The sequence below is a fragment of the Salvia hispanica genome, chromosome 2 (assembly GCF_029641045.1).
Source record: "Salvia hispanica isolate PSC_SH4W2 chromosome 2, Shi_PSC_v1, whole genome shotgun sequence".
Taxonomy (NCBI): Eukaryota; Viridiplantae; Streptophyta; class Magnoliopsida; order Lamiales; family Lamiaceae; genus Salvia; species Salvia hispanica.
In genome coordinates, this window is record NC_142693.1 from 16,115,571 (window position 1) to 16,119,274 (window position 3,704).

Consider the following 3,704-nt stretch of genomic DNA (forward strand, 5'->3'; position numbering starts at 1 on the left):
TTGTGTGCAAAATGTGTGTGCAATGTGTGTAGATATGTGCAGAGTGTGTGTATGTGTGTGCAATGTGTGCAACGTGTGTGTGTGTGTGTGTGCATTGTGTGCAAAATGTGTGTAGATGTGTGCAGAGTGTGTGTATGTGTGTGCAATGTGTGTGTGTGCATTGTGTGCAAAATGTGTGTGCATAGTGTGTGCAATGTGTGTAGATGTGTGCAGAGTGTGTGTATGTGTGTGCAATGTGTGCAACGTGTGTGTGTGTGTGCACATTGTGTGCAAAATGTGTGTGCATAGTGTGTGCAATGTGTGTAGATGTGTGCAGAGTGTGTGTATGTGTGTGCAATGTGTGCAACGTGTGTGTGTGTGCGCACATTGTGTGCAAAATGTGTGTGCAATTTGTGCAAAGTGTGTGTGTGCGCATTGTGAATGTGTGCAAAATATGTGTGTATGAGTGTGCAACTTGTGTGTGTAAAATGTGTGTATATATGTGTGTATGTGTGCAGTGTATGTTGAGTGCATGCAATGTGTGTGTGTAGTGTATGAGTGCACCCAATTTTATAACTATTTAAAATTTCAATTATCAATTTTTGAATGAAATTCAAATTGTAGAAATAGGAGGAATTATAATTTAATTTTAAATCTAAATATTTTACAGTACCACGCATAATATTTAGAACTGAATGTTACAATTTCAATTACACAAGCATGCTCAATTCCATGATAACATATGGAATCTTAGAAAATTTTCGAAGCTTAACTTCATTCCAAATGAATATTAGCTCAAAATAAAACAAATATCGTTATAATCAGTGGCGGAACCAGAAATTTTACACTGGAGGATCCAAATCACATAACACAAGAATAATTAAAAAATAAAAAATAAGGCAAGAAAATGTATATTATAACATCATGATTCAAACATATATCACTTAAAAAGAAGATTCTAAAACCAACTAAAATTCCAGGTGCACTAAGCAGATTATATGTTGGGATTCCATTAATCCCCATAAAACCATATAGGTTCGCCACTGATTATAGTTATAAAGAGCACATAAGAATTCCCTCCGTCCCGCTTTAGCAGTCTCATTGACTTTTCTATCTTCTTTTTGTAAAAATGATAAAAAGTAGTTAAAGTAGAAAAATGATAAATCTAGAGAGACAATAATGTAGATAAGACTCTTCTCTATATTATTCTCTCTCTTAATTTACCATTTCTCCTCTTTAACTATTTTTTATTATTTTTACAAAAAGATGACAGAAAAATCAATGGGACTGCTAAAGCGGGACGGAGGGAGTATAACTTAGGTTGCCAATAAACCCCTTACACGGACTTCCTAACTCATGAAAATGATACAGTAATAAATCACTATCAAAATAAAGCAATAGACATTCTTTAATTGATTTCTAAACTAAACTATACCTTAAGTGCCAGTCTCATCATCATTGTTAAACTATATTAAAGTAACGTACTAACTATCAATTTTCTTTATTAAAAAATAATGTTATAAATCGGAGAAAGACAAGCCCAGAAAGCAACAAAGTAGCAAGTTTTACAACAATTATTCAATTGAAATTAATCATTAATTGTTACCAACCTCTTAAGTTTAGTTTATATCATACCAACAGTATATTCCGAGGGTGCAACCTCTTGCTCGGTAGTTGGGTTCCATGGCTCATCAAGTAAATTACAAATTTATTAGACATACATTTGTGAAAAAAATCGATTTGAACAATTTATTTTCCCATGATTTACACTTCTTATGGAAACAATTTTTGTATATTAATATATTTTTAAAAATTACTCCGTACAATGATTCTTTTGATGATGTTGATAGATCATAAAATTTCAATGACCCAAATGGTTCTTTCGAGTAAAAGGGAAAAATACGAAATTAGAGGCATTACATAACAAAATATTCCTAACTCATATTGCATATATACATAATTAAAGCTTTAAATATCACATCTAATGGTCCCATAATCTAAATGTCCTCTAAATTTAAGCCAAGATTGGTGACCAAGTTTGGCCCGACTACCATGAATAGATATACTACCATTTATAAATGAAAGACATTCATTTCATGGAATGTGATCAAATGCAAACTTTAAATATTGTACAAATTTCAAACTATGATCTGAACCGTTAAAAAATATCAACAGATAATAAAATAATAGCAATAAAAAATGTCTCGTTGACATTGTGTTGAAATTGTGTTGACATCAAAATCTTGAAATTTTACACTGCGTTGAAATTGTGTTGACGTTGTGTTGATACTATGTTAAAAAGTTTGGAGTTTGTACAATATATGAGTTTGTATTTTAACACTAACCTTCATTTCATTATATTCAAATTTTCATTTATTTCAATAAATTAATTATAAAATAGGATATTAAATTCTCAACTTTTTGTCATTGTTAAATGGGGGGTTTATTTGGAGAATGCGAAATGCGTTAATCTTTTGTTGGGAAAATTAACATGTCACCAAATTAAATATATAAACGGAATTTTTATAAAAACAGCTAATATGATTAATGAAAGTAATCATATTTTGGGACAACTATCATCCTGAGGTCGCCTATTGATCATTAAAGTAAATCATGTTAAAACTAAACTAAAAGATTGTGACGTTCAAAATTCATCAAAATTTATAAATCAAATTATCAAACACAAAATTAAAACTACAATACATTATACATATGAGGGAAAAAAATCGTTTTATGAAGCTAATACTCAATCCACTACAAATAAAAAACTAAAATCATTCGCCTTTTAGTACTCTTCTAACATAAAGTCTACAGTCAATTAAAAAATACGAGACCATCATCTACACATTTAGGTTTTTTTTGTCATCTTCCTTTTTCAATTCGTTCTAATTATTTACTTTTATTCTTCACAACAATCTTCCAACTTAATTATTTATTCGTCATTATCAGATATAGTTCCTAATATATCAATCAGGTTGGTGTTGATCTCATAACAAATTAGTTAGTTGGCAATGCAAGAATCCAGCATTCATAATATTGTGTATAAAACAAAAGAAGTACTCCGATATCATATTAGGTTGTGAGTTGCAATTAGCCACTTTCTTGAGTTAAAATAAATATGATTACGGCTGCGGTTAGCGAATTTGGGACAAATTTGTTATAGTAATGGATAATTGGTGAACCTAATGGCATTTATCACTTGGGCTATGGTGTGAAATTGGGGCTCCAATATTAACCCTTTTTTTCAGCCTATATTCATTTATACACTACTGATTCTGTTAATATTATTCGTAACAATAATTATGTAGCACTATAACAAAGAATCACTCATGAAGCCATGGTATTGGCCTATTGGGAGTTGTATTGGCAGCACTCACTAAATTAGGAAAAATTTAGATTATAACATAATTACCATTTCTAGCGAATTAAATAACAATATGATGTCACGTGTAAAAATTGTCTCCGCGGGACCTTAAAATCCAATGCATAAATACATTAGGCTGACAAATCGTACGGATTGGATTATTATCAGATCAATGTGATAACAACCCAACCCAATAAGGTCTAACACAAATTTTCAATTTGAATACGAACATGACCTGCTATTTTAATACGAAAACAACTTTAATACAACACAAACTTATTAACAACATGGTATAATTTGGATTGACATGACACGTAAGATGGATAACAACATGAACTTGACATATATATCTGCAATTTAC